The 14229-nt window shown below is 40.4% G+C and overlaps 1 long non-coding RNA gene across 1 annotated transcript; it reads right to left on the reverse strand.

The window, feature by feature from the left end:
* Positions 1-1925: 1925 nt before the first annotated feature.
* LOC145392375 (uncharacterized) lies at positions 1926-9270 on the reverse strand. Its single transcript, XR_013895988.1, has 3 exons — positions 9183-9270; positions 5039-5115; positions 1926-1993 (listed from the first exon to the last, which is right to left on the reverse strand). It is a non-coding gene; the product is annotated as an uncharacterized LOC145392375 (long non-coding RNA).
* Between the last annotated feature and the right edge of the window lie 4959 nt (positions 9271-14229).

A 14229-nucleotide genomic window follows, 5' to 3' on the forward strand; every position in this document is an offset into this window, starting at 1 on the left:
ATATTACATAGGACAATCTGGAAAAGATTTGGAAACTAGAATCTCACAACATAAATACAGTGTAAGGACAGCCCAACAGAGTAGTGGTTTATTTCAGCACAAAGCATCCAGTGACCACCATATTGACTGGGCAGGCTCCAAGATTCTAGCAAGATCAAAAAACTTAGATGAAAGAAATGTAATAGAATCTTGTCTAATTTCTGGCAAATATGAAAAGAATGTAAACATGAGATATGGTCATTTTAAGTGTGATAATTCGTAACTGAATTAATTTTAAAGCAGTATCCCCCAGACTAACACCTGATTGTTCCCTGTCATCTCCTGGTAATGTAGTTACACCTGTGTGGGACACACCAAGCATTAATCCTCTAGGTCTTAAGTTAAGCAGCAGTATTTATCCCCTCCTCCTCCTCCTCCCTCCCCCCTCTCCCCTTCCCCCTTCCCCTCCTCCCCTCCCCCTTCCCCCTCCCTCCCCCTCCCATTTACTCCCCTCCTACTCCCTCCTCCTTTGTCACATGCATGTACCCCCCTAAGGAAGAAAAAAGAAAGGTACCTATCACACATCACCCATTTTTAAATTCAGGTCATCCTTTGTTGTGTTCCACTCCCTGCTGCAGGTGACCATAAGTTCAGCCGCAGCTAAAAATTCAGGTCATCCCTTGTTCTGTGTGCCACTACCTGCTGCGGGTGTGCATAAAAGACCTCTACCCTTTACGATTGTCTCACTCTGTCTGAAGATGTAATATACGAAAGTACTCACTGTCACTCCTTTCATTTCTCCTGTGGTTATTTTGCATACATATCTTCATGGTGAAGTGAAATCTCTGCATATATATATATATATATATATATATATATATATATATATATATATATATATATATAGATATATATATATATATATATATATATATATATATAAGCCTCTGTGGTACAGTGGTAAAGTGTGCGTTTTCGTACACTGAAGAACGAGGGTTCGCACCCCGCCATGGTAATAAACCCTGGGAGCGTTCTTCAGGCCACGTACTGCATTGGCGGACACAAGGGGGGCTGTGGTTGAACCAGTGTCGCATACTGTAAAGTATGTTTGCACCCAGTCAGCTTGCGCGGGCTGATTACACTTGGTTCACAGACTATTCACACATCCAAAGCCACTTCAACATTACAATTACACTTACAAACACTTCTCTCCCAACATACAATCTCTACTAGACAGCCTAAGCCACTTTGTAGACATACATTGGCTGTATCATCCCCACTTCGGTCGGGATAGGCCGGTTCTGCAGTGGACACTCAAACGGCTGATGAGATGAGATGAGATGCTATATATATATATATATATATATATATATATATATATATATATATATATATATATATATATATATATGCATTCGTTCATGAGTTTATGAAACTGCATTTATGAATTGCCTCGCTGGCCTGATCAAATGGTCTTGCGGGTCTTATACGGCCCGAAGGCCGGACGTTCCCAACTCCTTCGTTAGGAGAAACACACTGAGGTGGTTTGACCATGTAGGGAGGATGGAGAGCTAGAAACTGACGAGGAGAATGTATGTGAATTTTGTTGAGGGGGGTAGAGGGAGGGGGAGGCCAAGGAAGAGATTGGATGGAGTGGAGAGGTACATGAGAGAGCGAGGGGTGTGCTGGGAGCAGGGCAGTGAAATGGCGGGGGACAGGGCAACATGGAGGAGATTTGTTTGTGGCCACCCCTTACAGGATTACGGCATCTGGCAATTGATAGACAGATAGGTATTCTGCTGCCAGTTATTACTAATACAAGATGTGCACGTGCCTGACTACTTGCACGTTTACCTTGACTAGTGTGAAGCACACAGTCAGCGTACAAGCTAAAACAGCGATCCACACTTGGCCACTCATAGGGTAGTAGAAGCTCAGCCAATTGGGTGTTGTGATCGGCGTGGCCATGACGAATTTAGCAGCAGTTTGTTCAAAGGCGAAAGTATAATCCCATCTGGAAACATTACAATTAAATAGGCTACGTATGTAAATAATATAGTCATCTTATCTATGCAGGCGTTAGAAATAATTTATCCTTCAGTAATAATAATAATAATAATAATAATAATAATAATAATAATTATAATAATAATAATGAAATAATAATAATAATAACAACAACAATAATTTATTATTATTATTATTATTATTATTATTATTATAAATTATTATTATTATTATCCATCAGGACCTCCTTACCACCCAAGGACAGGGTGAAGAATAGCAATATCCAGTCAGCCCAAATTTGCCCAGCCCAATGGGCCACGCTTCCATTCACTGGAATCCTGGCTCTCTCTGATACACCAAAAACATTCACCAGGTTCTGCAGCTTCACACACAAACGTATCCGACAGAGTCAATCTGGACGCTGTCACGTTGAAAAGGGGTTCCAAATCCCTGATTATGCGCTTCCCCTTACAATTTTCATCAAACCAGCTAGATCTCTCGTCACTTGCCTAGCCTCACCGACTTCCAACCCTCTCTTCCTCACACACTCATCAACCATATCTCTCCACCTTCTCCTTGGCCTACCTCGCCTCCTCCCTCCTTCAAATTCACTCAGATATACCTTTTTCACCACTATTCTCCACCTGACCATACCATCTTAGTACATTCTCTTCGATTCGAGTGTCCATCGACTTCCTCACTCCACACCTTTCACGAATCACATGATTTCCTATCCTATCCACTCTCTGTACTCCATATACATTCCTCAGCAGTCGCATCTCCACTGCTCTTACTCTTGACTTCTCATTTTCATGCCACACCATAGTCTCACAGTCATATGTTAAAGTTGACAACACTCCTTCACGTAAGCCTCGTGCAGCTACAACACTCAAGCCTCTGTTTCCTATCAAGGCCTTCATTGCACCCGTCGCTTTCCTTCCTTGTGTCACTCTATTTTCCACTTCTTTTGCACATTTTCCTCTCATTTCTATCACCGTTCCCAGGTAACTGAACTCTCTAACCAATTTCAGTCTCTCTCCCTTCACTGTAAAATCGCACTGGGAGTTACCTTTTCTCCCAGCAACCATCTTTTTACTCTTTTCTTCATTTACTCTGAAGGCATGACGCTCACAGACATCAGCATATCTCTGCACCAATCTACCAAGTCCTTGTCCGGTATTTAAAATTAGTACTGTATCATCTACATAAATTTGAGATATTCCATCCATCACCATTCATTACCAACGACACCCCCCTCTCCATTACTCGTGCTTTTACTTCTCTCATCACCCCATCCATATATATACTGAAAAAACATGGGGTCATCACACAACCTTGTCGCACGCCCACGCCGATCGTGAACCATTTACTTAGATGCCCATTAACCTTTACACATGCTGCACTACCATTATAAAAACTCTCGATAGCACATTGTAGCTTACCATGTACACCGTACATGCACAACATCTTCCACAATCTTTCTCTGTCTACGTTGTATAATGCTTTTTCCGGAACACCTTATAATCCTATTAATAATAATAATAATAATAATAATAATAATAATAATAATAATAATATTTATTATTATTATTATTATTATTATTTTACATTATTATTATTATTATTATTATTATTATTAGTTTATATTATTTCATCATCATCATTATTATTATTATTATTATTATTATTATTATTATTATTATTATTATCATCAGTGGTGGTAAGTGGAGGCGCTCACCATCCACTCATTCGATGTAGTGCTTTTTGGGGTGTCTGCCCTTTCCTCTCTTCCTTCCTTCCATTTCTGTCTTTCTTTCCTTCATTCTTTACGCTTCCTTCTGCCTACGGGTGACTTTACATTCCCTCTTCTGTCGTTCTTTCCATCATTCTTTCCACTTCCTTCTGTCTGTGGGTGACTGCACTGAGTGACAAGCCAAATAGTTTCCTGCACACCAGGAAACCATTTACTACGCTGGGTGGTAACCATATAAGCAAATTTTGGCGCCTGGTGGTTTAGTGGGTAATTAGGGAGTTCCAATCGGATTGAGCTTTTGTAGGTTTATATCCAAGGGGTGGTTGGGGTTTATTGCTCACGTAATTCCACTCAGGGATGTGTGATGCTTGTCATTCTCATCTTAAATATTAGGACCAACTTGTCTAGCCCCGGGCTCCTACGCATCTCATGGGGGCAGCATTGGATTAGATAATGGATGAATGGCTTATTATTATCATTATTATTGTTATTATTATTATTATTATTATTATTATTATTATTACATTACAGTTGAAAGTAAAGCTTCATCTGGAAAGTGTCAAAATATTAAAATTTCTTTACGTTTACAGCTTCATCATCTTCGCATAACTCCATGCATCTCTTCAGAGCATTTCTTCTCCCATCGAACATTGTCAGACTACATGAGGCTATATTATTAGAACTCCATCATCACCTCATCTATTTATCCTCCCCAGTCGGGTAGACGAAGATAACCAAGAATTATTCGTATATAATATATTTCTATCGCAGATGAATATACAGTCTTTCTTGGAAGCACTGCGAGATTATAACATGCTGCTATTGATACATTATTTTCTCTCGGCTAAAAAGACATCACTTTTAGAAGTAGCGTTAACTGAGCCTGTCTCTAACCCCTTCAGTATGGGATGGACTTTCTTACACTTATTAATATTTCTTAGTAACATAAGTAAACCAAAATAAGTTTATTATTGTGCACTAGCAAAAGGAGGTAATATGTACAGAATGCAGTTTCATATTTGTAGGCAGTCAGTAGAAGAATGCTCTAGACATTTGTGGACTGGCAGTTTCATTATATACTTACTCCACTTTAACAAATAAAGCAAATATTAAAACATAAATTACATTCCTTATCACATTATGATTAAAAGACATCAGGCAATTTCAAATAAGATATGGTTGTTCTATCTTTTGACAATGTACAACTTTCCTTTGCTGCATGAAGCTAGCTGCAATTAAACTGGATGATTGAGAGTAACAGTGAATATCGTAATGCAAAAGTTAACCTTAGTATCTCACCTCTCAAGTCGTTCTGGAAGAACACCACGTATCACTGTTGACATGAACGATTTACGAATCTCCACCTGATCTGTCATCTACAAGGAAATATAACATTAAAATAATTAAAGAAATGAGAGCCCTAACTGATTCTGTTCCCGTGTCATTGTTACCATAAACTTCAGAGAAACGTTTCGAAGAAAAAGTTATGATGTAGCATTCCTTACAACTTACCAGGATGATGCCTTTCCTAATTTGATAGAAATTAATTACTTCCGTGCAAAATGAAGTATGAGACAAAGACTCGAAGTACAATAATGTGTATTTTTTAATGCAAGAAAGAAGGAACCAAAGGCATTCCTAGGAGGAACTGAAAAAAAAAATAATAATAATCGTCACGTTCATTTCGAGATGTCAGGAGAGTGGACACACTGAGTTTAAATATCTGGGGGTCAAAGGCAGAGGGAAATACAGAATGATGACGACAGTTACTTCGCTTTTTAGTTGTACTGTATATATGAAGGAGTGAGAATACCAGGTAACTCTTACAGGAAAGAGTTGGACAGGAAAGAGGACTGTGAGTTTACTGCTTGACGACTACTTTACGGCTTCTGCAAATGGGGGGGGGGGGACAAAAGCATTGTGTTAACATGAGTAATGATCTTTGAAATGTCGGTAGTATAAGGAAAGAGATCCAACGCTGTAGGGAAAACGAGAAGTAGGAAGTCACAAAGAAAAGGGGAGATGGAGAGAAGTTATTTCTTTACCTCTGCTGTGTTTAACACACACACACACACACACACACACACACACACAGTGAGAGAGACTACTTACTGGGTCAAAAATGCCGACAAAATCCACAGGGATAAAGAAGCAGCTCAGGCAATTTTCCTTTAATTTTCAAGTTTTACTAGGTAGGGATTTATTATTCAGCATGATGCGTAAACTTGCTTTACTGTTTGGAAAGAAACTGAATGACATCTTTAAATAATAAGACAGATATATTAAAAGAGATAGTGTCAAAAGAAACGTATCGGTGCACATCAGATCAAGCAAATATTCCATGTCATTCTCATAAGCTTTGGTTTACTATGATTGAAATGACCAATCTACATACTGGGGGACCATCAAAGACACCAAATAGGACAGACATCCCTGGGGTTTATCAGTCAGTTTTAGATGGCACTGACAAGACCAATGCTAGCGACAGATCCTACGTTTCATTGATCTACCTCGATCACCAATGAGGGCAGTGCAGACGTTAAAGCGCTATTTCAGTAAGATTATTCATTTCATCTAGGATGGTATTGAAAAACAATGATATACTGGAGCTGGATGGAGTTTGAAAAACATATTAAAAGGGATAAAATGATTTTTGAAACAAGCTTTCTGATTGTAGCAGCCATGTAAATGTGACCAGATACTAGTCCATGCAGTGAATACTTTCTGAATAAGTATTCTGTGAAAAACAGTAGTTTCTGTAAGTATCGCATTTTAAATAACACTGGTCAACAAAAATGAAATTATTTCATGATTCTGAATTAACATGGTCTGATTCTAGGGTAATCGAAGGTACTGACACGATTACGGCATCAGTAAGAACGTATCAGGACCTGTTCTTGAAAACCAATATATCGGTGAATCTTGCTCACAGGGTGTGATTCATACATTTATTTGTTTAGTTCCATCGATTAAATTTTTATTTTTGTTGCAGGTTACACATATTGTTTCCACTTCTATTCTTGCAGAAATTCTCAGTCACTTTGACAGTGGTGAAAGATGGAACGCCGCATGTGTAAATGATCCTGACCTTTTTTGTTACATTTGTGAAGCGTTCACCCCAGAAAGCTTCAAGAAAACCATCACGAAAGCTGTTTGAGTGAACTACAAAAGCTGCTTCAAATGTCCATTGGGCTACCAAGACAAGAAATGGGTGCCTCACATAGCGTGTCACCTGAGTGAATGGATGCATGAAAAACGAAGTTTGGTTTTGCCATTCGCTGTACCAATGGTATACTGAACTTCTGTCTCACGAATATCAAAGGAATAACTGTCAAGACACGAGCCACAGTATAGTACCCCAATTTTGCTTCTGCAATACGACCAGTGGCACACAGTGCAGAACTACCGGTTCCAAACCTCCCTGCTGAACACGAGCTAAGCAGTGAATCTCATTCCAGTCATAGCCCCACGGATGATAACTACCAGGGTGACTCAGGAAATAGTAGGCCCAAACCATTCAACCAGGGAGCCCTTCATGATCTCATAAGGGACCTTGATTTGTCTGAAGGAAACGGTAGAGCTTCTGGGATCACGACTGAAGCAGCATAACTTGTTGGAAGATGGAGTGCTCATCACTATGGTGCGTCATCAGCATAGACAACTGTCTGCATTTTTCAGGATTGTAAACAACCTTTGCTCTTGCGATGATGCAGTGTCTCTCATGCAACAACTCTGCAAGTCTGATCCATACAAGCTGGATGATTGGAGGCTGTCTATAGATTCAGGAAAAGACACTCTGAAAGCAGTCCTACACAACGGGAAACGGCTTCCATCCGTGCCAACAGCACACGCGAAGAAGATGACTGAGAGCTATGAAACTATGAAGACTGTGCTTTCCACTATCGAGTATGAGAAGCATCAGTGGAAAATATACGGGAACCTCAAAGTGATCAGTCTGCTTCTGAGCCTTCAGAGCCGTTACACAAAGCACATGTGCTTTCTCAGCTTGTGAAATAGTAGAGCTAGTGTAAGAAAAGAATAGCTGGCAAGACCAAAAGATGCACCCAGAAGGTTCAACTCTCTTCACAAACCCCTTGTGGATCTAGGAAACCTATTCTTGCCTCCACTGCATCTGAAGCTGAGCTTGGTGAAAAATTTAATAAAAACCATGGATCAAATGGGTACTGGATTTCAATACTTGTCTATGAAGCTCGGTGGCGTGGCATCCGTAGCCAAGTTGAAAGCCGGGGTCTTGAATGGTCCTCAGATCCGCATGCCGGTTAATGATGGTAGCTTCATCAAGGTATTATACCCACTGGAGAGGGAAGCATGGGAATCGCTCGTGAATGTCTTACAGAACTACCTTGGAAACCATCATGCAGACAACTACGAAGAAATTGCGGCAGGCATGTTACAGAGTTATCAAGCTCTGGGCATACGGGTGTCCTTGAAGATTCATTTCTTTCACTCCCACCTCGATGTTTTCCCAGATAACCTTGGAGACACCAGTGATGAGCACGGTGAAAGGTTTCACCAACACATTGCTATAATGGACAGCAGACATCAAGGCCGATTCAATCCCAACATGATGGGCGACTACTGGTGGATGGTACAACGTGAAGAGAGTCACCTGAACAAGCGGAAAAGCAACGTGCAAAATTATTTTTAGAACGTCATTGCTTGCTAATAATATGTGCATTGGATCTCCATATTTTTGTACCATAAATCATCAAAATATTATTATTTTTTTTTTTTAACGTGTCCGACTCTGGATAAAGGCTTCGGGGCCTATTTCTCGGGAGCAGTGACCTATCCCAAGGCCCAGTAGTCCTCCTACACCTCCAGATACCACCATTTTGGCGCTAACATCCACCATCCATACTGAATACATGCTACGGCTGTCTCATACAGGACTGGTGTATTGGTATCAACGAGGGTATTATTACGATATGTCGGCGGGTCATCTGGCAGATCAAGAAAGTCTGCATTTTTTGGAAATTCAAATCCTTAAACTGTTCCCTGCCCCAACCGGGATTCGATCCTGGGTCCAATAGGACTGCCGCTCTCTACCGATTCAGCCACCGCCTCCCCCAGTATACAGTATTATCTGTGTGTGCCTCAATATATGTTACAAGGTCGAGACGAGTTATGCCACACTGAATATGTTTCCAGTCTGATATTCAAGCCTGGGCCGATAGCCCAAAATGAATATTAGATTTGAAATCAATGCAATCAAAATAGTCAGGGACACATACTCACATATGAGAACCATTTTGGCTGTAGATCAATGTAATCATTAACATATCACAAGAAATTCAGTGGGCTACTAAATATTGCAAAACAATGCTGATATGAATTTCGGATGTAACAATGAATGAAATTTCTTTGGCAAAAAGACTGAAATCGGGAAAAGTTTGAACGAATACACATATTTAATTCTCACCTCACTCCAGCTGCGTGACGGAAGGACACGGAAAGTAAAATTCAGGGCCTGACCAACCACAACCAGTTGTTTGTAATCAGTGCCTGAGTACCTGGTGGTGTTCCCTTCCATGGACTCTAGCCAGTAGGGCTCATATGGTAACGCCGTCACGTTTATCGTCGCGCCATGGAAACTGAAAATAATAATGTAACATTCTAAAAAATGTAAGGGAACAGCAGTACATTATTTAGGGTGGGAGTGCCTTTTTATTCATTCTATGATAATCCTGTAGGAATAATGGCAATTGCATATTATTCAACCCAAATAATGGAACTGCATGGCAGGTTTTAATCATCGTCATCACCTGGACCTCCTTTCCCACCATAGGGCAGGGTGAGAAGTAGCAATGTCCAGACAGCCCAGATTTGCCCAATCCAATGGGCCACACTTCCATTCACTCACCATTCAAGCCCCCGGAATCCTGGCTTTATCTGATACACCCAAAACATTTACCACGTTCTGTAGCTTCACATAAACTTATCCGATAGAGTCAGTCCAGACGCTGTCACATTAAAAAGGGGTGCCAAATTCCTGATCATGCGCTTCAATATCCATCCAGCCAGCTCAATCTCTTGTCGGTTCCCTAGCTTCACCGACTTCCAAACCTCTCTTCCTCACACATTCACCCACCATATCCCTCCACCTTCTTTGGCCTACTTTGCCTCCTCACTCCTTCAGATATGCTCAGATATACCTTTTTCGCCACTCTATTGTTATCCATTCTCTCCACATGACCATATCATCTTAGTACACTCTGTTTGATTCTGGTGTCCACAGACTTCCTCACTCCACATCTTTCGCGAATCACATTATTTTGTATCCTATCCAATCTCTGTACTCCATATACATTCTCAGCAGTCCTATCTCCACTGCTCTTAGTCTTGACTTTTCATTTTCATACCACACCATAATCTCACATCCATATATTAAAGATGATCCTAGCACTCTATGTAAGCCTCGTGCAGCTGCAACACTCAAGCCTCTTTTTCTTATCAAGGCCTTTTTTTGCACCAGCTACTTTCCTTCCTTGTGTCACTCTGCTTTCTGCTTCTTGTTAATTAGTTGATTATTATTATTTTTTAAAAATTGTTTGTAGGCTCGATGTTCTCTTGGATTATATTCTATAACATGTATACTGCAAGCTACAGATTATACCTTGCCTACACTAACTTGCCCTAGATTTTCAGCATTTTACAGCATATTTCACATAGTGAGTACCAGAAAAATGCAGTACTATGTCATTTCCATAACACTTCCTCATGACTAGCAACATATTACATTAATCCTTGTATTCATCTCTTGTTAGAACTTAGCATTCAATATGGAGAGAGAAAAATTCTAGGCCGTTAGAATAAAACGAGTATCAGCCAGTCTATCCCCCATTTGCTTGTGGTGTCCTGCCGTCGCCCACTCATCCTATTGAGGATTTTTCCAGATTTTGGAGAAAATGCCCTTATTTCACACCCTAATATCTGCCATGCTATTATAGCTAGAGGAAAAAATAAGTATACATAAGACTCACCAACTCTTCCTCTATTATATGAAAGTATCTTGAGGTCTCCAGGTGGTCCCAGCGATGAATATGGCAGGCTGGTTCTGAGAGCGTGCCACTGGCAGTGACCTTCAAGTCGCTGGCTAGCATTGGCATCACTGACCGGACAGGTAATTGTAACACTGCCCGGGCGTCCCTGGAAGGAATGCGGAAATTTCTACTCACTCTTCCACTTCTTCTTGCTCTCTGTCGTAAGGATGAGTCATCACCCTGTCCATGTGGTTCCCCATAGAGTTTTCCACTCGTTTCGTAGTGCCACTATGCCTCGTCGGTGTTGGGGAAAAGAATAGCCCTTTGATTTTCTGTACTCACTTTTTGCGTCAAATATAATTTCCCTCTGCTACGACACATATTTTTGCACTTCACATCACGAGTATGGGTAATTCCACTTTGACACGTAAATGCTGTTGCTGATTTATGCAATATGGTTGAGTATGAGGTAATTACTTGTACCATAATTCAGACTGATTTGTACTAATCGGAGGCATCGTGTAAATATTACAAATGTTATACACAACTTAAATTATTTATACTTCACGCCACAAGTATGCTTATGTTCATATATTGAGCAGTATATTCCTAGTTACGAGGGCAATAATTTAGTTATAGCCCACTGGCAGGGGGTTTTCTCTCATAGAACAGGTAGGCTAATTCAAGGTACAGTCGACAGCAGATGTTCGTCCCTCTCAGCGTGCGTGATACGAGCCTGATGATATGGGAACACTGTATGAGATAGAGTTGACAGATATGGTTTAAATGGTTAATATTAAAGAAATGTGTTCGGAAATAATTACACTTTCCCTAATGATAATATTAAAGTGCAGCAGGTGGGATAATAACGTTATTGTGAAATGCATGACATTGGTATATGAGGATTCTTCGTCACGGACACAGAAGCACAGGAATATTTGGACTGGACTGATGTTGCCAGTAAGTATAACATGAAGTATTATAGAACATTTGCAGTCCTAAGGGTGAGGTTGCAAGAAAACATTAATTACGAAGTCGGTTACACACTAAACAAACAGAAACTGACAGTGCGTGTTTCGCGAATATATGGTGTTGTTTTACAGGTTAAATAACGTCCCTTCCTGACCTCTCTCCCCATCCGTCTCTCCTCTCCCCAGTCACGCTTTGCCATCATCTACGTTTTATGGCTAATGCCGAAAATCGTATGTCTGTAGGCAGAGTGTGGAAGGTAATCATTATAAAAGTGTTAAATGAGCTTCTTTTTCTCCTCCATCACTATGAAGTGTTATCCATGATTTGAATATATGTTAGTAACAAGAATAAATCGTCACTGTTGTGTTTAGGAGATATTACTTGTCACGATTTATATAACATTTATATAACCATCGTTAATATAGTGCTCGAAATACACTCTCTCTCCACCCTCTCCCCGTCTCCTCCCCTCCCCCTTCCACTGTCTCCATCACTCCTCCCTCCTCCGTCCACCCCCTCTACCAATACCCCTTGTTTCTAGCCTGTATTGACCCCGCCCGACTTCTCTCCTCTGTTATTTCAAATGTCTGTTTTTCTCTCCCTTCTTCATTTTTGTCTATGGAACTGAACAATATAATGACGTTTGAGTTTTGTTTTTGGATTGTATCCTTTAATAGTGTATAATAATATTATAATATCCGTGACAGTGGCTGTCAAGAGGCATCAACTGTTCAAAGAACGGCAGTCTGTGCCTCAGTTTAGTAATCGTTTTATTACTCCTCCCTAGCCATTGATCTCTATTTTACACTTATTTTAAAAATCCCAACATACATAATATATAAAGCACAAACGAACTTCTTTTCCCCAAAGAAAGTACAAAATGAAAAATAATCACCGTGTTTGTTGTGTTGCACAAGAGTTTGATCTACATGCATTCAGAAAATATTTCCTAAATAAGTATTGACGGTATTCTTGATGATAATTTGTACATCTTGTGTTACGGTTAAATGTAGCAAAAGTGATGATAGTCGCAAAAGCTGTATCCTTCTACCATACATTTGACAACCATAATCATCGTATAATACGATGAGGGGGGATTATGCCCCTCTGGATGAGTAAATTGTTCCATTGGCAGAATATGCTTGTCGTTACCTCGGACAGCATGCAGGTGTAAGTGGAAGTATCCGATTGTCGCGGTGAAGGGGTTACTTATGGGAAAACTTCACTTCCGATCTATCCTATTCGTTGTCACTCCTGTATCGATAATATCGGCAGTTGCACAACAGATGTCCAGTGCGCTGACGGATAGACATACAGTTTCCTTTTGTTCCTACCATGTTATGCAGCTATGGGGATGAAATGATATGGATACTCTTGCTGGGTGCATTCTCTGAGCTTGTAAGATCATGTGTTGAAGGAGTTCAGATCAAAGTATTTCGATGGTATTTTGTTCTGAATTATAAATTAAGTAGACGTATCTCGTAGGTCTCACTCCAGTGGGGAACACAATATGGGAAGGGGGGAGAGGGATTTATTTTTGGAAACAGGAATACCATGGATACGGGAAGGCGTTAGATATATTACAAGCTGGGATACAGGTAAATATGTTATAAGGTGAAGGCAGGAGTGAGGGATACAGAAAGGAGGAAGGAGGTGAGGAGGGAAGGAGTTCGCAAGGGGGGGGGGGAGATGTATTGAACACTGATATTTTCGATGGGTATATGGTTGTATAAGTAATCTGGTTACTTGTGTGTAGTATAGTTGGCAATATAACGTGCACGAGGCTTGTGTTTATAATGTCGTTACAATTACGACTTAAATTCCTGTAAATGATAACTGTATTCAAGTCATGAATAACCGATCTAGTTAGGGAGGTAAAACGAAGCAGGGTCAATTAAATGAAACCGTGGGGAGGGGCTGGGGATGTTGAGGAAGAGAAACAAGGGGTACTGGTAGTAGAGGGAAGGGAAGAAAAGGGGAGGAGTGATGGAGACAGTGAAAGGGGGAGGGGAGGACGCGGCGAGCGGGTGGAGAGGGAGTGAATTTGGAGCACTATACTAACGATGGTTATATAAGTGTTATATAAATCGTGACGAGTAATGTCTCCTAACCACAACAGTGACGATTTATTCCTGTTACTAACATATTCAAGTCATGGATAACACCTCATAGTGATGGAGGTGAAAAAGCTCATTTAACACATTTATAATGATTACTTTCCACACTGCCTACAGACATATGATTTTCGGCATTAGCGATAAAACGTGGATGATGGCAAAGCGTGACTTGGAAGAGAAGAGACCGGTGGGAAGAGAGGTCAGGAAGGGAAGTGATTAAACTTGTAAAACAACACCGTATACTCGCGAAACACGCACTGTCAGTTTCTATGTTTGTTTAATGTGTAACAGACATCTTAATTAATGTTTTCTTGCAATCTCTTCCAAGCTAATCTTCAGGACTGCAAATTTTCTATAATATTTCACGTAATACTTACTGGCAACATCAGTTCAGTCC

Source organism: Coenobita brevimanus, chromosome 22 (assembly GCF_032717465.1).
Source record: "Coenobita brevimanus isolate Jiangsu-jjx chromosome 22, ASM3271746v2, whole genome shotgun sequence".
NCBI lineage: Eukaryota > Metazoa > Arthropoda > Malacostraca > Decapoda > Coenobitidae > Coenobita > Coenobita brevimanus.